This window comes from Coregonus lavaretus (assembly GCF_964263955.1).
Source record: "Coregonus lavaretus genome assembly, chromosome: 5".
In the NCBI taxonomy this organism is placed as follows: Eukaryota; Metazoa; Chordata; class Actinopteri; order Salmoniformes; family Salmonidae; genus Coregonus; species Coregonus lavaretus.
Genome location: NC_139992.1, coordinates 16598585 through 16622435, shown reverse-complemented (window position 1 = coordinate 16622435; position 23851 = coordinate 16598585). Strand labels below are relative to the sequence as shown.

The 23851-nt window shown below is 45.3% G+C and overlaps 1 pseudogene across 1 annotated transcript in view; it reads right to left on the bottom strand.

Annotated features, from left to right (window-relative positions):
* Positions 1–23851, bottom strand: part of LOC311128815 (receptor tyrosine-protein kinase erbB-4-like) — a 506504-nt pseudogene that overhangs the window by 39100 nt on the left and 443553 nt on the right. The window contains exons 9-11 of the transcript in view: positions 23423–23466; positions 18333–18465; positions 3656–3778 (exon numbers count right to left, since the gene is read on the bottom strand). The product of the transcript in view is annotated as a receptor tyrosine-protein kinase erbB-4-like (transcript). The remainder of the gene's footprint in view (positions 1–3655; positions 3779–18332; positions 18466–23422; positions 23467–23851) is intronic.

Genomic DNA, 23851 nt, shown 5'->3' with positions numbered 1-23851 from the left:
GGAGACGCTGGTGGTCGGCGGGGACTGGAACTTTACGATGGATTTTACGAAATACAGAAATGGGGAGGAGCATCATTCAGGTTCAGTGGGGGTGTTAAGGGACACTATTAATCAGTTTGACATAGTGGATGTTTGGAGAACTAGCCATCCCAACACAAGACAGTATACATAGGTGAAGGTCTTTGGGGCTAGGGTGAGTGCAGCATGGCTTGATCGATTGTACATGTCCTGGAATCAGAGCAATAGGCTGTTGGGCGCTACCATTCTCCCGGTGGGTTTTTCGGATCATCACATAACCATGGATCGGCTGTCTATTTCACCAGGGCCTCGGCAGGCATCCTATTGGAAGTTTAATGTTAAGATCTTACAAGATGCCACTTTTTGCTCAGGTTTCCAGACTTTTTGGGAAAGGTGGAGGCAGCAAAGAGAGGAGTATGAGTCTCTGAGTCAATGGTGGGATGTGGGAAAAGTCAAAATTCGGCTTTTCTGCCAACAGTATACAGCTCTCTCATCCTCAGAGGCTAGGAGAGTATTGGGGGAACTCGAGCGTAGTATTAGTGAGATGGAGGTAGAGCTGGTGGGGCAAGGCAATGTAGGGCTCCAGGCTAATTTAGCTGAACTACGTAGGGACCTGGGCAGTTTTTTCCAGGTTAAAGCAAAGGGAGCACGTGTAAGAGCTAGGTTCTCCATGCTCAAGGAGATGGATGCTCCCAGCTCCTTCTTCTTTGGTTTGGAAAGACAGAGCAGTGAAGCCAAGGGTATTCATTGTCTACAGATTTCGGATGGGCGGGTGACCTCTGTGGTGGGGAGATGCGGGAGCGGACTGTGGAGTTTTATACTGAGTTGTATAAGGCAGAACTGTGTGATCCTATGTGTGCTCAGGTTTTGTTTGCCGAACTCCCTAAGCTCTCTAAGGTACAGAGGGATGAAATGGACATTCCCCTGTTGTCCCATGACCTGGCAGATGCCGTAACCCAGATGTCCCCCGGCCATGCACCAGGGGTCAATGGACTCCCAGTGGAGTTTTATAAAAGATTCTGGGGAATAATTGGACTGGACTTCTTTTGCGTGTTGCGTGAGTGCATCGGGGTAGGAGAGTTGCCGATGAGCTGCCGGCGGGCAGCTCTGACTCTCCTGCCCAAAAAGGGGGACTTGTGTGAACTTAACAACTGGAGGCCTGTGGCATTGCTCTGTGCGGACTACAAGATATTTGCCAAGGTCCTCGCTAACAGACTGAAGTCCCATCTGGACTCTATAGTACACAAGGACCAGACATACTGCATACCAGGACGCTCAATCACGGAAAACGTATTCTTAATCAGGGACATGTTGGACTTGTCGAGAGGTTCTAATGTGAACTTTAGTCAGGTCTCTTTAGATCAAGAGAAGGCTTTTGATAGAGTGGACCATGAGTATCTGTTTAATGTGATGTCTGTGTTTGGGTTTGGGGAAAGGTTTTTGGTCTATGTGAAGATGTTGTATGCTGGGGCATCATGTATGGTCAAGGTGGAAGGGGGGCTCAGTAGGCCAGTCTGGGTGAGGCGGCGCATTAGACAAGGATGCCCTCTATCAGGGCAGTTATATACACTAGCCATTGAGCCTTTTTTGGACCTGATACGCAGAAGACTGCAGGGAGTGTGCTGGACAGGCATAGTAGTGTCAGCGTATGCAGATGACATTTCTGTGATGGTCAGGGATGGTCAGGATATGCAGGCACTAGAGAATAGTCTGAAGGTGTACGAGGGAGCTTCGTCAGCTAAGGTAAACTGGGGCAAGAGCAAAGCTCTGTTATGTGGGGCATGGGGGGATAGGGCCCCTCCTCTGCTTCCAGGGGGTTTGCAGTGGGGTTGTGAAGGGCTTAAAATTTCGGGGGTGTACCTGTGCTCGGTGAGGTGGGTCAGGAGGAACTGGGAGGGGCTGTCACAGGCAGTGGTATCAAGACTGGCCAGGTGGAGGTGGCTCCTGTCCCAAGTGTCATATAGAGGGAGGGTGCTGATAATCAACAACCTGGTGGCATCTTCCCTGTGGCATAAACTGGCTGTCCTCAACCCCCCTACTCACAGACCTGCAACGCAAGCTGGTGGATTTTTTCTGGTCGGGCAATCACTGGCTGAGGGCGGCAGTGTTGTATATGTCCGTAAATGAAGATGAACAGGGCCTGGTGGAACTGGAGAGCAGGGTGGCTGCATTCCGACTAAAGGCGGGCACAGAGACTGCTGTACCATACTGATGTCGGATGGAGGGAACCAGCATGTGCGCTGCTGAGGAGAGCTGGCGGATTAGGGTGGACCGGCAGCTATTCCTCATGAGGCTGGAGGGGCCTGAGTACAGCAGGTCTCTCTGATTTTTACTCTGCGGTGTCCTACTCCCAGAAGTCCTAGCACAACAAACAGGACTAACATCTCTTAGGCTGCTGGAGAGATTACTGGGGAAGTCCAGGAGGTACTGTCTGAGCCGGTAAAGGGGGTGTTTGAGCGGCCAAAGGGGGGAGGGGCCACCAATGTTTCCGCCACTGCATGTGACGGCATAGACTGGGGACTGGCAAGGGGGGCTGGAGGACTTGTTAGATTTTAACACTCCGAGCCTGGGGGAGTTTTAAGGGGTAGGAGGTAAAGCCCTCTACAACCTCTGCGTTAAGGTAAGGAACATCAGGAGCCTAACAGGAGTGAAGGCACATCAGTGACAGGGTGTATGTGGGGCGGAGAGTATGGTGGGTTTTAGATGGAGGGGGCTCTACAAACTTCCAGTACCAAAGAGGTCAGGGGACCTCCAGTGGAGGGTTTTACATGGAGCCCTGGCCACTAACAGCTGGTTGGCATGGATTGAACCGGAGTCGGACAGGGGTGTCCTTTCTGTGTCATGAGTGAAACTGTGATTCATGTGTTTTCTGTGTGCGCCAGGTAATGCCTTTAATGTCTCTGTTGGAATGTCTGTGTGAGAGGTTGGGGGTGGAGTTTACTGTCTGGATGTTTATAATGGGGTACAGTTATTCAAATAAGGAAAAGGCTAAATGTGTGTTGTTGAATTTTTTGCTCAGGCAAAGTTAGCTATTTGGATAACAAGGAGGAACAGGGTCAAAGGTGGAGGGATAACAGACCCTTTAGTATTATTTAATGGGATGGTCTCTGCGCACCTTAGGGTGGAATTTGAGTTCTATAAAATGATAAAAAGTGTGGAGATGTTTCAAGAGATAGGGTGTGTTGGGGGGGGGGGGGGGGGGGGGGGGGGGGGGGGGGGGGCTGTCTGTATAGCTGGAGAAGATGGTCTGGATATATACGGTTGTAGAAGTGGTGAGGTTTGGGTTATTGTGATGTGTGGTGTTGTTTTTGTATCGTGGGGTATAGGGAAAGGTGAGTATTTTAGGGGGTGGGGGGGTGAGGTTTTAATGAAATGATGATGTACCATTAAAGAAAGACAAAAAGTCAAAGTCTCTCTCTCTCTCTCTCTCTCTCTCTCTCTCTCTGTCCATTTCTCTCTCTCTGTCCATTTCTCTCTCTCTGTCCATTTCTCTCTGTCCATTTCTCCCTACTCTCTCCATCCTCTCTCCCTCTCCTCTCTCCCTCCACGCTCTGTCCTTCCACCTTTAAACATTTCCTCATTTCTAATGAGCAAAACAAGTGATTGTGGTATGTGAGTGTATGTGATAAGGTGATACCTTGTAGACGGTGCCGAAGGCCCCCGAGCCCAGTATCTTGACCCTCTTGAGTTCAGTCTCTTTGAGGATACGGAGCTGGGCCTGGTTAGGGGCTGTACCACTAGGTGTTAGGGGCTCCACCAGCTGTAGGGAGTGAATTAATCAGCAAAATGTTAGTCCCTCACTCCATCAACCAGTCAATCAAACAATCAACCAATCTATCCATCAAGCAATTAATCAACAAACCAGTCACATCTTCCATGGGCATGGCACTCTTTAAACTTTCAAAGAAATTGTACAAGAGAGTAGTTGTTTCACTGTCTTTCAAGTGTAGAAGAATGAATGCATAGGGAGGTAGAGGCAGAGAGATGACGGGGGAGAGAGAGAGAGACAAAGAGAGAAAGAGAGAGACAAAGAGAGAGGAAGAAAGAAAGAGAGGGGAGAGAGAAAGAGAGAGGGAAGGAGGGGAAAGAGAGAGATGGTGAGAGTGAGGATATAATAGGGAAGGAGGTGAGAGAGATAGAGGGAGAAAGAAATATAGATGGGGAGAGAAAGAGAAAGAGAGTGGGGGACAGAGCAAAGAGAGAGAAAGAGACAGGGGAGGGAGAGAGGGAAGAAAGATAGAGATGGAGGAAGGGAGGTAGGGAGGGAGAGAGAGAGGGAAATGGAGAGAGAGAGAAAGAGAGAGGGGGGGAGAGAGAGAGAATAAGTAAATCAGCTCCCTTCTCTCAGCTGCGGCCCTGCCCCCCGGCTCATCACTGCTGACTGATTAAAAAACAATAGCTGCTCTTCATTTAAATTGAATTCTAAATCAGTATGCATGAGAGCTAAGGAGAGGGGAAACGGAGAAGGAGAAGGGTGTGGAAAGAGAAAGTGAAGCAGACGGGGAGGGGGGAAGGAGAGGGGAGGGAGGAAAATAGGGATAGAGGGAAGGAAGGAGGGAAGGAGAGGGAGGGGCAGGGAAGGTGAGACGGAAAGAGAGGGGGTGGGAAAAGAGAGTGGAAGGGAGTAGAGGGCCACACAAATCCAGCCACCTCTCCGTCACCCCGGACATGAGTGAGCTGTCCATTACATGAGGTGCTGAATGTGTAGTAGCAAGGACAGGGAGGGAGCTGTCCACCAACCTCCTGTAAACTGTGGTGCTGAAACCTGAGGAATACTACTAGGATACTACCATTTACTAAGTAGTCTCTAAGAGTAGAGTCATTCCCTGCTTGTTACTCCCTAACTGACATCATTGACGTCAAAGCACTAGTGTTTTGTGTGTGTGTGTGTGTGTGTGTGTGTGTGTGTGTGTGTGTGTGTGTGTGTGTGTGTGTGTGTGTGTGTGTGTGTGTGTGTGTGTGTGTGTGTGTGTGTGTGTGTGTGTGCAGGTAACCAAGCCAGAACAGAGGAGAGAAGAGGATGGAGCGTGAGAGAGCAGTAATGGATGGTATAGTGGAAAAAGCCACAACTTGTAAAGAGCCTAGTGCACCATCACTTGATGGCACTGTAACTGTATGGTATACTCTAAAAACAATGCTGGGTTGTTTTGTTGACCCAACTGCTGGGTTGCAGGGCATTGGGTCACTTTGTTGGGTTGTGTTCTTTAAAAACTGCTGGGATATTGAGGCTGGGTTATTGAGATATGACCCATTGGGTCAGAACAGAAGACTGGAGGCGTAGTTTAGTAGGGGTGTGGCTTTCTCTATTTTTAGCCACACATGAGAGTAAATGTCATTCCTGTTCATATGTTCTGTTGTATAGCTATCACATGTTATGGTCAAACATTTACATTTTTGTAGCTTCAATGAGGTTTACAGAAGTATATGAGTTCCAAAAGAGCCTATATAAACCCCTTTGTTGGGATACAATAAGGTGGTATACCTTATTGTTTCAGGTTTAATTTATTTGCACCAAAAAAAGTAAGTGATAAACAACAATACAACTGTAATAAATAAATAATAATATGGCGTGCAGGTGTGGTTGGTAGTCCAAGGGCTTATATAAAAACCACACCAGAAAATAACTCTGTAAAATACACATGTACAAAAATAGAAAAGTTTGTTAAAACAGATAACAACCTACTAATCCTAAATGTACAAATTAACCGATCAGCAATAAATAAATAAAATAGAAACAGTATATGATTTGTTTAAATGTGTGTGTGCATGTGTAAATGTGTGGATGTGAGTGAGAGTAGGGCTATATGGAGATTACTGAGTAGTTTAGTTCATCAGGCTGACCCCCAGTCTTCACTTGAAGTTATTGAGGGATGATGGGGTTTTGGCAATGTGAAGATAAGAATTCCAGAGTATGGTACCTCTGTATCTGATAGAGAATTGACTATGCGAGGTGCGGCAGTGGAGAGGGTGAAGGTTATCGCAGTGTCTTGTGTTATATAGATGGATTTCAGAATTAACCTGTAAGAATCCATTGAAAGGTCAACTGTCTGGGAGGTATGAGTATTTGTAGATGAAAATGAAAAACATATTTTTTTTTTATGTAGGGGTAGATGAGCTTTAATATTGCAGATAGATTGTAACTTCCATCAATGTAATTGACTGCATCACTTCCAATCCCCCATATGTTTTTTTTTTCCTGCATATACACTACCGTTCAAAAGTTTGAGGTCACTTAGAAATGTCCTTGTTTTCCATGAAAACATACATGAAATTAGTTTGAATAGGAAATATAGCAAAATGAATATGAAATGTAGTCATTGACAAGGTTAGAAATAATGATTTTTAATTGAAATAATAATTGTGTCCTTCAAACTTTGCTTTTCTCAAAGAATCCTCCATTTGCAGCAATTACAGCCTTGCAGACCTTTGGCATTCTAGTTGTCAATTTGTTGAAGTAATCTGAAAAAATTTCACCCCATGCTTCCTGAAGCACCTCCCACAAGTTGGATTGGCTTGATGGGCACTTCTTAAAGACCATACGGTCAAGCTGCTCCCACAACAGCTCAATAGGGTTGAGATCCGGTGACTGTGCTGGCCACTCCATTATAGACAGAATACCAGCTGACTGCTTCTTCCCTAAATAGTTCTTGCATAGTTTGTAGCTGTGCTTTGGGTCATTGTCCTGTTGTAGGGGGAAATTGGCTCCAATCAAGCGCCGTCCACAGGGTATGGCATGGTGTTGCAAAATGGAGTGATAGCCTTCCTTCTTCAAGTTCCTTTTACCCTATACAAATCTCCCACTTTACCACCACCAAAGCACCCCCAGACAATCACATTGCCTCCACCATGCTTGACAGATGGCATCAAGCACTCCTTCAGCATCTTTTCATTTGGTCTGCGTCTCACAAATGTTCTTCTTTGTGGCTCACCCCTCACAGTTCTGGGTGACTTTAACCTCCCTACGTCTACATTTGACTCATTTCTCTCTGCCTCCTTCTTTCCACTCCTCTCCTCTTTTGACCTCACCCTCTCACCGTCCCCCCCTACTCACAAGGCAGGCAATACGCTTGACCTCATCTTTACTAGATGCTGTTCTTCTACTAATCTCACTGCAACTCCTCTCCAAGTCTCCGACCACTACTTTGTAGTATCCTTTTCTCTCTCGCTCTCCTCCAACACTACTCACTCTGCCCCTACTCAGATGGTAATGCGCCGTCGCAACCTTCGTTCTCTCTCTCCCGCTACTCTCTCCTCTTCCATCCTATCATCTCTTCCCTCTGCTCAATCCTTCTCCCTCCAATCTCCTGATTCTGCCTCCTCAACCCTCCTCTCCTCCCTTTCTACATCCTTTGACTCTCTATGTCCCCTATCCTCCCGGCCGGCTCGGTCCTCCCCTCCTGGTCCGTGGCTTGACGACTCATTGCGAGCTCACAGAACAGGGCTCCGGGCAGCCGAGCGGAAATGGAGGAAAACTAGACTCCCTGCGGACCTGGCATTTTTCACTCCCTCCTCTCTACATTTTCTTCCTCTGTTTCTGCTGCTAAAGCCACTTTCTACCACTCTAAATTCCAAGCATCTGCCTCTAACCCTAGGAAGCTCTTTGCCACCTTCTCCTCCCTGCTGAATTCCCCCCCACCACCCCCACGTGGATGACTTCGTCAACCATTTTGAAAAAAAGGTTGACGACATCCGATCCTCGTTTGTTAAGTCAAATGACACCGCTGGTCCTGCTCATGGTCACACTGCCCTACCCTATGCTTTGACTTCTTTCTCCCCTCTCTCTCCAGATGAAATCTTGCGACTTGTGACGGCCGGCCGCCCAACAACCTGCCCGCTTGACCCTATCCCCTCCTCTCTTCTCCAGACCATTTCCGGAGACCTTCTCCCTTACCTCACCTTGCTCATCAACTCATCCTTGACCGCTGGCTATGTCCCTTCCATCTTCAAGAGAGCGAGAGTTGCACCCCTTCTCAAAAAACCTACACTCGATCACTCCGATGTCAACAACTACAGACCAGTATCCCTTCTTTCTTTTCTCTCCAAAACTCTTGAGCGTGCCGTCTCTCTTGCTAACTCTCTTGCTATCTCTCTCAGAATGACCTTCTTGATCCAAACCAGTCAGGTTTCAAGACTGGTCATTCAACTGAGACTGCTCTTCTCTGTGTCATGGAGGCTCTCCGCACTGCTAAAGCTAACTCTCTCTCCTCTGCTCTCGTCCTTCTAGACCTATCTGCTGCCTTTGATACTGTGAACCATCAGATCCTCCTCTCCCCCCTCTCCGAGTTGGGCATCTCCGGCGCGGCTCACTCTTGGATTGTGTCCTACCTGACAGGTCGCTCCTACCAGGTGGCGTGGCGAGAATCTGTCTCCGCACTACGTGCTCTCACCACTGGTGTCCCCCAGGGCTCATTTCTAGGCTCTCTCCTATTCTCACTATACACTAAGTCACTTGGCTCTGTCATATCCTCACATGGCCTCTCCTATCATTGCTACGCAGACGACAAACAACTAATCTTCTCCTTTCCCCCTTCTGATAACCAGGTGGCGAATCGCATCTCTGCATATCTGGCAGACATATCAGTGTGGATGACGGATCACCACCTCAAGCTGAACCTCGGCAAGACGGAGTTGCTCTTCCTCCAAGGGAAGGACTGCCCGTTCCATGATCTCGCCATCACGGTTGACAACTCCGTTGTGTCCTCCTCCCAGAGTGCAAAGAGCCTTGGCATGACCCTGGATAACACCCTGTCGTTCTCCGCTAACATCAAGGCGGTGACCCGATCCTGTAGGTTCATGCTCTACAACATTCGCAGAGTACGACCCTGCCTTACACAGGAAGCGGCACCGGTCCTAATCCAGGCACTTGTCATCTCCCGTCTGGATTACTGCAACTCGCTGTTGGCTGGGCTCCCTGCCTGTGCCATTAAACCCCTACAACTCATCCAGAACGCTGCAGCCCGTCTGGTGTTCAACCTTCCCAAGTTCTCTCACGTCACCCCACTCCTCAGCACACTCCACTGGCTTCCAGTTGAAGCTCGCATCTGCTACAAGACCATGGTGCTTGCCTACGGAGCTGTGAGGGGAACGGCACCTCCGTACCTTCAGGCTCTGATCAGTCCCTACACCCAAACGAGGGCATTGCGTTCATCCACCTCTGGCCTACTGGCCCCCCTACCTCTGCGGAAGCACAGTTCCCGCTCAGCCCAGTCAAAACTGTTCGCTGCTCTGGCACCCCAATGACACAAGCTCCCTCACGACGCCAGGACAGCGGAGTCACTCACCACCTTCCGGAGCCACTTGCAACCCCACCTCTTTAAGGAATACCTGGGATAGGATACAGTAATCCTTCTACCCCCCCTTACCCCCCCCCCCCCCCCCCCCCCCCCCCCATAAAACAAATATATATATTGTAAAGTGGTTGTCCCACTGGCTATCATAAGGTGAATGCACCAATTTGTAAGTCGCTCTGGATAAGAGCGTCTGCTAAATGACGAAAATGTAAAATGTTTGTGATCCGAACACCTCAAACTTTGATTTGTCTGTACATAACACTTCTTTCCAATCTTCCTCTGTCCAGTGTCTGTGTTCTTTTGCACATCTTAATATTGTATTTTTATTGGCCAGTCTGAGAAATTGTTTTTTCTTTGCAACTCTGCCTAGAAGGTCAGCATCCCGGAGTCGCCTCTTCACTGTTGACGTTGAGACTGGTGTTTTGCAGGTACTATTTAACGAAGCTGCCAGTTGAGGACCTGTGAGGCGTCTGTTTCTCAAACTAGACACTCTAATGTATTTGTCCTCTTGCTCAGTTGTGCACCATGGTCTCCCACTCCTCTTTCTATTCTGGTTAGAGCCAGTTTGCACTGTTCTGTGAAGGGAGTAGTACACAGCGTTGTACGAGATCTTCAGTTTCTTGGCAATTTCTCGCATGGAATAACCTTCATTTCTCAGAACAAGAATAGACTGATGAGTTTCAGAAGAAAGTTATTTATTTCTGGCCATTTTGAGCCTGTAATCGAACCCACAATTGCTGATGCTCCAGAAACTCAACTAGTCTCAAGAAGGCCAGTTTTATTGCTTCTTTAATCAGCACAACAGTTTTCAGCTGTGCTAACATAATTGCAAAATGGTTTTCTAATGATCAATTAGCCTTTTAAAATGATAAACTTGGATTAGCAGACACAAAGTGCCATTGGAACACAGGACTGATGGTTGCTGATAATGGGCCTCTGTACACCTATGTAGATATTCCATTAAAAATCAGCCGTTTCCAGCAACAATAGCCATTTACAACATTAACAATGTCTACAGTGTATTTCTGATCAATTCGATGTTATTTTAATGGACAAAAAAATTGCTTTTCTTTAAAAAACAAGGACATTTCTAAGTGACCCCAAACTTTTGAACGGTAGTGTATACAGTGGGGAGAACAAGTATTTGATACACTGCCGATTTTGCAGGTTTTCCTACTTACAAAGCATGTAGAGGTCTGTCATTTTTATCATAGGTACACTTCAACTGTGAGATACGGAATCTAAAACAAAAATCCAGAAAATCACATTGTATGATTTTTAAGTAATTAATTTGCATTTTATTGCATGACATAAGTATTTGATACATCAGAAAAGCAGAACTTAATATTTGGTACAGAAACCTTTGTTTGCAATTACAGACATCATACGTTTCCTGTAGGTCTTGACCAGGATTTTGGCCCACTCCTCCATACAGACCTTCTCCAGATCCTTCAGGTTTCGGGGCTGTCGCTGGGCAATAACGGACTTTCAGCTCCCTCCAAATATTTTCTATTGGGTTCAGGTCTGGAGACTGGCTAGGCCACTCCAGGACCTTGAGATGCTTCTTACGGAGCCACTCCTTAGTTGCCCTGGCTGTGTGTTTCGGGTCGTTGTCATGCTGGAAGACCCAGCCACGACCCATCTTCAATGCTCTTACTGAGGGAAGGAGGTTGTTGGCCAAGATCTCGCGATACATGGCCCCATCCATCCTCCCCTCAATACGGTGCAGTCGTCCTGTCCCCTTTGCAGAAAAACATCCCCAAAGAATGACGTTTCCACCTCCATGCTTCACGGTTGGGATGGTGTTCTTGGGGTTGTACTCATCCTTCTTCTTCCTCCAAACACGGCGAGTGGAGTTTAGACCAAAAAGTTATATTTTTGTCTTATCAGACCACATGACCTTCTCCCATTCCTCCTCTGGATCATCCAGATGGTCATTGGCAAACTTCAGACGGGCCTGGACATGCGCTGGCTTGAGCAGGGGGACCTTGCGTGCGCTGCAGGATTTTAATCCATGACGGCGTAGTGTGTTACTAATGGTTTTCTTTGAGACTGTGGTCCCAGCTCTCTTCAGGTCATTGACCAGGTCCTGCCATGTAGTTCTGGGCTGATCCCTCAACTTCCTCATGATCATTGATGCCCCACGAGGTGAGATCTTGCATGGAGCCCCAGACCGAGGGTGATTGACCGTCATCTTGAACTTCTTCCATTTTCTAATAATTGCGCCAACAGTTGATGCCTTCTCACCAAGCTGCTTGCCTATTGTCCTGTAGCCCATCCCAGCCTTGTGCAGGTCTACAATTTTATCCCTGATGTCCTTACACAGCTCTCTGGTCTTGGCCATTGTGGAGAGGTTGGAGTCTGTTTGATTGAGTGTGTGGACAGGTGTCTTTTATACAGGTAACGAGTTCAAACAGGTGCAGTTAATACAGGTAATGAGTGGAGAACAGGAGGGCTTCTTAAAGAAAAACTAACAGGTCTGTGAGAGCTGGAATTCTTACTGGTTGGTAGGTGATCAAATACTTATGTCATGCAATAAAATGCAAATTAATTACTTAAAAATCATACAATGTGATTTTCTGGATCTTTGTTTTAGATTCCGTCTCTCACAGTTGAAGTGTACCTATGATAAAAATGACAGACCTCTACATGCTTTGTAAGTAGGAAAACCTGCAAAATCGGCAGTGTATCAAATACTTGTTCTCCCCACTGTATATACATATCCTTTTTGTAAATGCATTTTCCTTTGTTACTTTCCAACACCACCACCCCTCCCCTAATTGGAGTAAACTAATGAACAACAACGCTTAGGCCTCTACTTCCAGCTTATACATACTATATAAATTTTATGGACACAGTCATTTTTACAATAATTCTATTTTGTTTGTTTTTACTCCTGCACTTCCTCTACCCTCAACCTATCCGATCATTTTCATGATGTCCATCCGGTTTGCCTCTACATGCCAGATCCCCCAAACTGTGCTCTTTTCACAAAAGTTCTCAACCTATATACAGTGGGGGGAAAAAAAGTATTTAGTCAGCCACCAATTGTGCAAGTTCTCCCACTTAAAAAGATGAGAGAGGCCTGTAATTTTCATCATAGGTACACGTCAACTATGACAGACAAATTGAGAAAAAAAAATCCAGAAAATCACATTGTAGGATTTTTTATGAATTTATTTGCAAATTATGGTGGAAAATAAGTATTTGGTCACCTACAAACAAGCAAGATTTCTGGCTCTCACAGACCTGTAACTTCTTCTTTAAGAGGCTCCTCTGTCCTCCACTCGTTACCTGTATTAATGGCACCTGTTTGAACTTGTTATCAGTATAAAAGACACCTGTCCACAACCTCAAACAGTCACACTCCAAACTCCACTATGGCCAAGACCAAAGAGCTGTCAAAGGACACCAGAAACAAAATTGTAGACCTGCACCAGGCTGGGAAGACTGAATCTGCAATAGGTAAGCAGCTTGGTTTGAAGAAATCAACTGTGGGAGCAATTATTAGGAAATGGAAGACATACAAGACCACTGATAATCTCCCACGATCTGGGGCTCCACGCAAGATCTCACCTTGTGGGGTCAAAATTATCACAAGAACGGTGAGTAAAAATCCCAGAACCACACGGGGGGACCTAGTGAATAACCTGCAGAGAGCTGGGACCAAAGTAACAAAGCCTACCATCAGTAACACACTACGCTGCCAGGGACTCAAATCCTGCAGTGCCAGACGTGTCCCCCTGCTTAAGCCAGTACATGTCCAGGCCCATCTGAAGTTTGCTAGAGTGCATTTGGATGATCCAGAAGAGGATTGGGAGAATGTCATATGGTCAGATGAAACCAAAATATAACTTTTTGGTAAAAACTCAACTTGTCGTGTTTGGAGGACAAAGAATGCTGAGTTGCATCCAAAGAACACCATACCTACTGTGAAGCATGGGGGTGGAAACATCATGCTTTGGGGCTGTTTTTCTGCAAAGGGACCAGGACGACTGATCCGTGTAAAGGAAAGAATGAATGGGGCCATGTATCGTGAGATTTTGAGTGAAAACCTCCTTCCATTTTTTTTCTCATTTTGTCTGTCATAGTTGACGTGTACCTATGATGAAAATTACAGGCCTCTCTCATCTTTTTAAGTGGGAGAACTTGCACAATTGGTGGCTGACTAAATACTTTTTTTCCCCACTGTACCTGTTATGGACACAGTATGTTTTATATTAGTTATTTTGTTGTTATTAGTTGTTATTAGTCCCAACCTTCAGCTCCATTCAACCCCTCCCATCTATCTCTTAACCCCATCCATATTGGATTTCTACTTGCAATATATTTCTCAACTGTACTGTGATGTTTCACAAACGTTCTGAACCCTTCTATTCTCATTGTTTCTACAGATTGTAAATTGAAAATAAACATTTTTACTAAAAGTATTATTATATTATTGATCGATTGACTATGACTTTCAGATCACCCAGTAGTGCTATGTGCAGGGTTAGCTCCAGGTAAATATTGCAATCCTTCAGCCATTCCTGGACCTGTGACCAAAAACAAGCTACAAATGGACAGTACCAAAACAAATGATCTAATGATGTAAACCAAGGTTTTTAGAACCCTTCTGCTGCTCTCTTACGTGGTTTAACTAAGGGAAAGCAGTGAAATACAGAGTTGAAAGATGTGAGAAAAGTCTGGTAAGTAGACTCCACATCGGCCTGATTATAAAAATTTTCCCACGAAATATCATCAATCAACATCTTAAAGGGCTCATCTTTACTTTTTATGTAATAATAAATCATCTTAATGTTATGTGCAATATTTTTTTATTTTTTTTTATTGATAGATTTGAATTTGCAGTATGTAAACTTAAAATGATGAACAGGAATTACATTTACTCTCACGGGTGGCCAATAAGATCTAGCTGAAAGACACATCCCTAATAAGCCACGCCTCTTGAAAATAACCTAAGGATTACATTAAAAAAGACCCAGCTTCTAGGTCAACGCAGGATGAGAGTAAAAAATACCCAACTGATGGTTAAATTAATCCATATTTGGGTATCCCAACAACCCAACTGGCTGGGTCAAAATAACCCAGTGTGTGTTCTGTCCAATATTTACAGTGAGGGGAAAAAAGTTTTTGATCCCCTGCTGATTTTGTACGTTTGCCCACTGACAAAGAAATGATCAGTCTATAATTTTAATAGTAGGTTTATTTGAACAGTGAGAGACAGAATAACAACAAAAAAATCCAGAAAAACGCATGTCAAAAATGTTATAAATTGATTTGCATTTTAATGAGGGAAATAAGTATTTGACCCCCTCTCAATCAGAACGATTTCTGGCTCCCAGGTGTCTTTTATACAGGTAATGAGCTGAGATTAGGAGCACACTCTTAAAGGGAGCAATCAATTAATCAGATTCCAAACTCTCCACCATGGTCAAGACCAAAGAGCTCTCCAAGGATGTCAGGGACAAGATTGTAGACCTACACAAGGCTGGAATGGGCTACAAGACCATCGCCAAGCAGCTTGCTGAGAAGGTGACAACAGTTGGTGTGATTATTCGCAAATGGAAGAAACACAAAAGAACTGTCAATCTCCCTCGGCCTGGGGCTCCATGAAAGATCTCACCTCGTGGAGTTGCAATGATCATGAGAACGGCGAGGAATCAGCCCAGAACTACACGGGAGGATCTTGTCAATGATCTCAAGGCAGATGGGACCATAGTCACCAAGAAAACAATTGGTAACACACTACGCCGTGAAGGACTGAAATCCTGCAGCGCCCGCAAGGTCCCCCTGCTCAAGAAAGCACATATACAGGCCCGTCTGAAGTTTGCCAATGAACATCTGAATGATTCAGAGGAGAACTGGGTGAAAGTGTTGTGGTCAGATGAGACCAAAATGGAGCTCTTAGGCATCAACTCAACTAGCAGTGTTTGGAGGAGGAGGAATGCTGCCTATGACCCCAAGAACACCATCCCCACCGTCAAACATGGAGGTGGAAACATTATGCTTTGGGAGTGTTTTTCTGCTAAGCGGACAGGACAACTTCACCGCATCAAAGGGACGATGGACGGGGCCATGTACCGTCAAATCTTGGGTGAGAACCTCCTTCCCTCAGCCAGGGCATTGAAAATGGGTCGTGGATGGGTATTCCAGCATGACAATGACCCAAAACACATGGCCAAGGCAACAAAGGAGTGGCTCAAGAAGAAGCACATTAAGGTCCTGGAGTGGCCTAGCCAGTCTCCAGACCTTAAATCTAAATGAAAATCTGTGGAGGGAGCTGAAGGTTCGAGTTGCCAAATGTCAGCCTAAAAACCTTAATGACTTGGAGAAGATCTGCAAAGAGGAGTGGGACAAAATCCCTCCTGAGATGTGTGCAAAACTGGTGGCCAACTACAAGAAACGTCTGACCTCTGTGGTTGCCAACAAGGTTGCAGAGGGGTCAAATACTTATTTCCCTCATTAAAATGCAAATAAATTGATAACATTTTTGACATGCGTTTTTCTGGATTATTTTGTTGTTATTCTTTCTCTCACTGTTCAAATAAACCTACCATTAAAATTATACACTGATCATGTCTTTGTCAGACGTACAAAATCAGCAGGGGATCAAATACTTTTTTCCCTCACTGTACTCAGTACTGGGTTACCAAATAACCCAAATTGGGTTGTTTTTAAACCAGCATTTCTTTAGAGTGCAGTACATCCAGGCTCTTTCACTACACTATGTGGTGTTGAGAGCTTTAATGGAACCTGAAACTACTGTCCGTTAACACAGAGTCCTCTCTTCTCCTCTCTTCTCCTCCTCTCCTCCCCTTTCCTCCCATCCCCTATTTTCTACTTCTACATTGTAAATTGTAGAGTGAATGCTTGTCTGTCTTTCTGTCTGTCCTCTCTGCAGGCAGTGCTCAGAGTGAGATAGCGCTATACCGCCCTCAACATTAACAATAGAACAGGACACAAGTTTTATCAGGCGTCTCACAGTAGGTAGCTACTAGCTACAGTACTGAATGCGACTATAATATGAACCCAAGTCATGGCTAGCATACTGAAACTCAATTATTGTGAAACTGAATGATAGGCTGCCTGTTAATGTTATTTCACAGTAATCTTTATAACTAATATCAAATATTTCCTATCACATGTACAGTACTGGTGCTATTTGCAGCTATGCAGAACTGGCAGTGGTTCTGTCCTAGAATAGGGTGCCATTTGGGACTCACCCATCTTCTCTCTATCCTATTATCCTATCCATTCATTCTGATCAGACAAGGGAGAGGGGGGGAGACGGTGCTCTTGATATTTCATTAGGCGTTCCAAATGCAGACAGAACGCTTCCTGGTTGGGGTCATGTGGCAGGGAGGGGAGCAAGGCAGGCTGGGATATTCATTAAGATGGATGTTTGGACGGGATGAGAGATGAGAGAAGAGGTCTGCGCTCTGCTCCCTACATCACCTCCCTGCCTGTTTTGGGCTGTGTCATGGTCCCCCTGGGGATGCATCCAAAATGGCAGCCTATTTATTGTATACAAGCCCTGGTCAAAAGTAGTGCACTATGTAACCAACAGGGTGCCATTTGGGATGCACATCACAGCTGTCTATTCCATTTGATGGATGAGCTACCTAATTATCCAAAGGGACAGTGACAGGAGACAGTTCTGCTGTACTGCTGCAGAGTCAGGAGGAAGCAGGGAGCGTTGTTATGCATAGGCTTGTATTGGGATTGAAGGAGTGTGTGCATGTGTGTGTGTGTGCATGCATGTGTGTGTGTTCCTCTCATGTTAACCTGTACTCTAAGACAGTGTATTCTAATGCTGGTCAGGAGCAGACACTCTGTAGAACTCAGATACAACAGGGTTCAGCCCAGAACATAGCTACCTCTACATAAAAGTAAAGTTGTAATACAATAATGGTTGTTGTGTTCACGTTTCTAGATCAGGTACAGTACAGTGGCATAGTGTTCTATAAAAGCAGTGCAACAAGATGATTGCGATTTTAATAAGGTGTGATTGTATTTGTGTTGCTTTGAATCCTGGTTCAGAGTGAGTTCAAAGTGAGTATTGATGGTGTTTTTGTACAGAGCTCCCGTTCCAAAAGTTCTCTACAGCCAAAAAATAACCAATTCATTACATTAACAAAGGAGAGGAGGGAGAGAGGAGGAAGAGAGGTGGGAGAGAGATAGAGAGAGAGAGAGAGAGAGAGAGAGAGAGAGAGAGAGATGACGGAGAGAGGAAGGAGAGAAGAGGGAGAGAGGCCACTCTGTGTTCTCATAGCCCCTCATGGCCCTCACCTATCACAGAATACATCACATGCCATGAGAGAGATCGGCACAACTGGCTATGTGTTATTCCAGCTCTTCATAAAGCATTGAGTGAAGTGAAGTCCTTCTCACTAAGGCTATGATGTAGGATAATGTAGTGAACTCTGGAGCTGAAATTTCAAAACCAATCTCCCGAGTGGCGCAGTGGTCTAAGGCACTGCATCGCAGTGCTAGCTGTGCCACTAGAGATCCTGGTTCGAATCCAGACTCTGTTGTAGCTGGCCGCGACCGGGAGACCCATGGGGCAGCGCACAATTGGCCCAGGGTAGGGGAGGGAATGGCTGGCTGGCTGGCTGGCAGGGAGGTAGCTCAGTTGGTAGAGCATGGTGTTTGCAATACCAGGGTTGTGGGTTCGATTCCCACGGGGGGCCAGTATAAAGAAAATAATAATAATGTATGCACTCACTAACTGTAAGTCGCTCTGGATAAGAGTGTCTGCTAAAATGTAAATCGCAAAGTCTTTGTACTGTAAATTTGGCCTGCGTCCCAATTGGCACCCTATTCCATATATTTTGACGAGAGCTCAATGGAAGGTTTGTCTATGTTCCACATCTCAAGAAGTCCTTACCCTGCCCTGTCTCCAGAAAGCTTGAAGTACATACCTCAATCCTTGATTATCACATCCACATTCCAAACTCTGTCTCCAGGTGTGTGTGTGTGTGTGTGTGTGCACTTGCGCGTGTGTGTGTTCACACTCCATACCTCTGTCTCGAGGAAGCGTCGCAGGGCTCTCTTCTTCTTGATGCTCTTCCTGCGGACAGACACAGCTACGCTCAGAGCCACGATGACCACCACGAAGAGGCCCCCTATCACCCCGGCAGCAATGAGGGGAGTCCTGAGGGAGAGAGATGTGAGATAGGGCCATATTATTAGATACTAGCTATTTGTTTTCTTTAAAATAGTTTAGCTGCTCTTGATTTACCTATTCTTGGCTGGTACAGTGAAACCAATGTAATAGTTTGTCCATCTGGCAGGCCAAGCAGGATTAATCAAATGCTAAAAATATTTTAAAGGAAACCAATATTATTTGAAACCAGGTCTGATAAGCACTTACTCCAGAGCTCACAACAGACTTGGCTGACTAGAGCTTGGGACAATTCTTACTTAGCTTACAACCTTTGACAAAATACATGATCTAGCATCTGCAAGTGTCCTGTTACAATGTTAGGCAGTTAGTTCAAAGAAGGGAAAGAAATTAAAGTCAGGATACATTTTAATTTAATAAAAATAATATATGCCATTCAGCATGTGTGATCACCACTTTCCATGATCTCTCCAACCCTCTACACCCCAACATGCCTGTCTGTCTGCCTGCCTGCCTGCGCTGAGGGCTGGGAGCTTTGGGATACATCCCAAATGGCACCCTATTCCTTGCATAGTGCACTACTTTTGACCATACCCCTATGGACCTGGTCAAAAGCAGTGCACTATATAGGGAATAGGGTGCCATTTTGGACGCAGCCACATTATACTGTAGGTGAGAAGATGAGATGGTGTATCTGAGTGAATAGGTCCTATTCTCTATCTTAATAAAATGGCTAATTTGGCTGTGTGCAAACGGCAGAACAGAGCAGAGTGGCGCAGCACACTCCAGTCGTGTTTTAGATCAGCAGGAAAGCTATCAGCCACCCTACATCACAGAGTAGTGCAGGGCCCATTAAATGTTATCACACTCAGCTCACTTCATCTGGAATCGAATGAAACACCCCCCAATCATTCAATTATCGGGTGCCTCCCAAATGGCTCCCCTATTCCCTACTGTATGTAGTGCGCTACTTTTGACCAGGACACATAGGGAATAGGGTGCACATGCTCATTCTCCCAGCTCTGCCTCTCTCCTACACAATATTACAGGGATAGATTTTCTGAAGTAAGGGACAACATGGTGCTTTGTGGAGGAAGTGGCTTCAAGAGACATAGTTGTAATTTACATTTTAGTCATTTAGCAGACGCTCTTATCCAGAGCGACTTACAATTAGTGAGTGCATACATTTTTTTTTTCATACTGGCCCCCCGTGGGAATCGAACCCACAACCCTGGCGATTGCAAGCACCATGCGCTACCAACTGAGCTACACGGGACAGTATGTATCTATTTTGTAGGCAACTATAGGCATACTCCTAGTAAGCATTTGTAGAGGCATGCCCAAATGGAGAGCAGAGAGTGGGGTAATAAGTAAAAAACAGACATGAGAGTGTGTGGACTGACATCCCCTTTCCCACTTTTTATTTCGAGCCAACTTGACAATCAGTGTGTATGTGTGTGTGTGTGTGTGTGTGTGTGTGTGTGTGTGTGTGTGTGTGTGTGTGTGTGTGTGTGTGTGTGTGTGTGTGAGAGAGTCAAAATGCAGAGGGTGACAGTGCAGATGACAGTACAGTCTAGTCTCTATTATGTGAGACAGCCTTACACAGCAGCCTGTGGCAGGGAGTAGGAAGGAAAGAGGAAGAGGGTTGACACCATGTCAGATAAGCTGTGGAACCCAATGTATATGTCTGTCTGAGCTCTGAGAGGCTTTGTATTCTCTACATTGGCCCCAAGCAGCTATAAGCTGCCTTTCTATTCTGCTCAGTTAAACCATAGTTCTCTAAAACATTTTCCAAAGCCACTTTACCAACTCGGCATGCTACTATCACAGCCACATACATTTGAAGTCGGAGGTTTACATACACTTAGGATGGAGTCATTAAAACTCATTTTTCAACCACTCCACAAATTTCTTGTTAGCAAACTATAGTTTTGGCAAGTCGGTTAGGACATCTACTTTGTGCATGACACAAGTAATTGTTCCAACAAATGTTTACAGAAAGATTATTTCACTTATAATTCACTGTATCACAATTCAAGTGGGTCAGAAGTTTACATACACTAAGTTGACGGTGCCTTTAAACAGCTTGGAAAATTCCAGAAAATTATGTCATGCTTTAGAAGCTTCTGATAGGCTAATTGACATCATTTGAGTCAATTGGAGGTGTACCTGTGGATGTATTTCAAGGCCTACCTTCAAACTCAGTGCCTCTTTGCTTGACATCATGGAAAAATCAAAATAAATCAGCCAAGACCTCATAAAAAAAATGGTAGACCTCCACAAGTCTGGTTCATCATTGGGAGCAATTTCCAAATGCCTGAAGGTACCACGTTCATCTGTACAAACAATAGTACGCAAGTATTAACACCATGGGACCACGCAGCTGTCATACCGCCCAGGAAGGAGACGCGTTCTGTCTCCTAGAGATGAACGTACTCTGGTGTGAAAAGTGTAAATCAATCCCAGAACAACAGCAAAGGACCTTGTGAAGATGCTGGAGGAAACAGGTACACAAGTATCAATATCCACAGTAAAACGAGTCCTATATCAACATAACCTGAAAGGCCGCTCAGCAAGGAAGAAACCACTGCTCCAAAACCGCCATAAAAAAGAGAGACTACGGTTTGCAACTGCACATGGGGACGAAGATCATACTTTTTGGAGAAATGTCCTCTGTTCTGATGAAACAAAAATAGAACTGTTTGGCCATAATGACCATCGTTATGTTTGGAGCAAAAAGGGGGTGGCTTGCAAGCCGAAGAACACCATCCCAACCGTGAAGCACGGGGGTGGCAGTATCATGCTGTGGGGGTGTTTTGCTGCAGGAGGGACTGGTGCACTTCACAAAATAGATGGTATCATGAGGAAGGAAAATGATGTGGATATATTGAAGCAACATCTCAAGACATCAGTCAGGAAGTTAGAGCTTGGTCGCAAATGGGTCTTCCAAATGGACAATGACCCCAAGCATACTTCCAAAGTTGTGGCAAAATGGCTTAAGGACAACAAAGTCAAGGTATTGGAGTGGCCATCACAAAGCACAGACCTCAATCCTATAGAACATTTGTGGGCAGAACTGAAAAAGCGTGTGCGAGCAAGGAGGCCTACAAACCTGACTCAGTTACACCAGCTCAGGAGGAATGGGCCAAGTGGGAAGCTTGTGGAAGGCTACCCAAAACGTTTGACCCAAGTTAAACAATTTAAAGGCAACGCTACCAAATACTAATTGAGTGTATGTAAACTTCTGACCCACTGGGAATGTGATGAAATAAATCAAAGCTGAAATAAATCATTCTCTCTACTATTATTCTGACATTTCACATTCTTAAAATAAAGTGGTGATCCTAACTGACCTAAGACAGGGAATTTTTACTAGGCTTAAATGGTCAGGAATTGTGAAAAACTGAGTTCAAATGTATTTGGCTAATTATAAACTTCCGACTTCAACTGTAGTTCTCTCAGGGTATTCTCTGTTACTCTGCTGTCAACATACTGTATGTATGGAGGCTTTTCCCCTGACAGCCTAGGAACTTTATCTGTTTACTAGCACTTCTCCTCACCCCATCTTCACCCCTCCTCCTCACCCCACCTTCACCCCTCCTCCCTCACCCCACCTTCAACCCTCCTCCTCACCCCACAGCCTCTCCCTATCTCCCATCATCAGCTCACCCTGACATTCTCCCCTCATTGCATCCGATAGAAGAGAAGTGGATCAGATAGTAGAGTAGTGAATCAGATAGAATAGCAGTAAATCAGATATTTAAAGTAGTGAATCAGATAGTAGAGTAGTGGATCAGATAGAAGAGTAGTGAATCAGATAGTAGAGTCCTGAATCAGATAGCAGAGTAGTGGATCAGATAGTAGAGTAGTGAATCAGATAGTAGAGTAGTGGATCAGATAGTAGAATAGTGAATCAGATAGTAGAGTAATGAATCAGATAGTAGAGTAGAGAATCAGATAGTAGAGTAGTGAATCAGATAGTAGAATAGTGAATCAAATAGTAGAGTAGTGGATCAATGGAGAGTGAGGCCCAGGCTACTACAGGCTCTGTCTGCGTCTCAACCTATTCTGTATACAGTGACCATAAGGCTGTGGTCAAAGGTAGTGCATTATATAGGGAATGGGGTGCCATTTGAGATGCAGCTTGGAGTGAATTAGCAGTCATTACCGCCTCTCTCGCTCCGCCCTTACACAGCGCCATTCAGCTAAGCTCAGCTCTGCCTTCAGATCAGGATGCTTTGGCCAAGTAGTGTGTTTTTCCACTATGCTTTTGTTTAGGTCTTTATTTTTTAAGCCAAATGGCATCTCTCTTCTGTGCTGTTTCTTTCTGGGCATAGTCCCTACAGGGAGAAGCTGTTCTATTAGGCCTTTTGAATTCTGTGTTCCTGTCCCTCTGTTCTGTTCTCTTCTGTCCTTCCTGTTTGTTTCCTCTCACCACCCTTCTCTCGTGACCCCTCCCCCACATCCTCTCCACCTCCTCCTCCCCGTCTCTCCCCCCAACAAAAAACTGTCTCTCAAATTGTAAATCCATTTGCTCGGAACGGTTAGTTGCGTCAGAACAAAAGCAAAGCGCTAAGTAAATAAAGCACAAACCCGTGCAGGGACACACACCTTTGGCCTGAGAGCTAACCATTAATCCCACTGCAAGCCTCTCTCTCTTTCTCTCTCTCTCTCTCTCTCTCTCTCTCTCTCTCTCTCTTCTCTCTCTCTCTCTCTCTCTCTCTCTCTCTCTCTCTCTCTCTCTCTCTCTCTCTCTCTCTCTCTCTCTCTCTCTCTCTCTCTCTCTCTCTCTCTCTCTCTCTCTCTCTCTCTCTCTCTCTCTCTCTCTCTCTCTCTCTCTCTCTCTCTTCCATCCTATAGTTCTCTTATATAACAATACATATAAGCCTTGCTCAGTGGGCACAGTTGGTTGACATGACGTTTTCTGCTGGGGAGAGTGTGTGTGTCTCTTATCTTTTTACTATTGAGGATTTGAAGAGTTATTTACCTGTCCATCATGCCAATACAGTCCTGCAGTCTGGTCCAATACACCTGGATGAGGGAAAGGAACACACACAGAGTTAACGAAGCAACACAATCAATCAATCAGTCAATCACCCATTCAATCACAATCAATCACTACACTGGATATTGGCCTTGAGTGTCTGTATCAGTGTCTTGAATATGTCCTATATCTCCTAGACCTGTGTCTGTGTCCGCGTATGTTCTGTCTACAGAAAACACCCAGTGATGTCAGACACAGTCACAGAGATGAAGGGGACAGAGTCAGGGCGTTAGGGAGTCAGGACACTGCATGGTGAGGCTATTTGATGTAAAGAAGGGAGAGGGAGACGAATAGTAACAGAGAGGATCTCTGAATCTATTTCAGTCTGTCTGAACTGAAGGGCTTCCTGGGATAGAGTGTCAAGATGGCATT